This window comes from Penaeus monodon, chromosome 21 (genome assembly GCF_015228065.2).
Source record: "Penaeus monodon isolate SGIC_2016 chromosome 21, NSTDA_Pmon_1, whole genome shotgun sequence".
Taxonomy (NCBI): domain Eukaryota; kingdom Metazoa; phylum Arthropoda; class Malacostraca; order Decapoda; family Penaeidae; genus Penaeus; species Penaeus monodon.
Genome location: NC_051406.1, coordinates 17,737,353 through 17,737,641, shown reverse-complemented (window position 1 = coordinate 17,737,641; position 289 = coordinate 17,737,353).

Genomic DNA, 289 nt, shown 5'->3' with positions numbered 1-289 from the left:
ATAGCATTTGATGGTGGTTATAGTTTTTTATTGCAGTTACTGTTGTTAAATCTTTAAATGGTTTTACTGATAATGGTGGGGTTATTGTCATTGCCCCCTTGTTTTAGTATTGCAAATGGTTGTACTATTATTAAGTAATAACCATTACTTGTTAAACACCGTTCGCCGATCAGCGTGTGAAAGGGGTGTCTACGTGACGTGTTTGCATTTCGGCGCAATCTAATTTCAAGATATCTGGTTCCAACGCTTTTGAAGTCAGGCGTTCTGGTGGAAGATGTTTCGATGACAG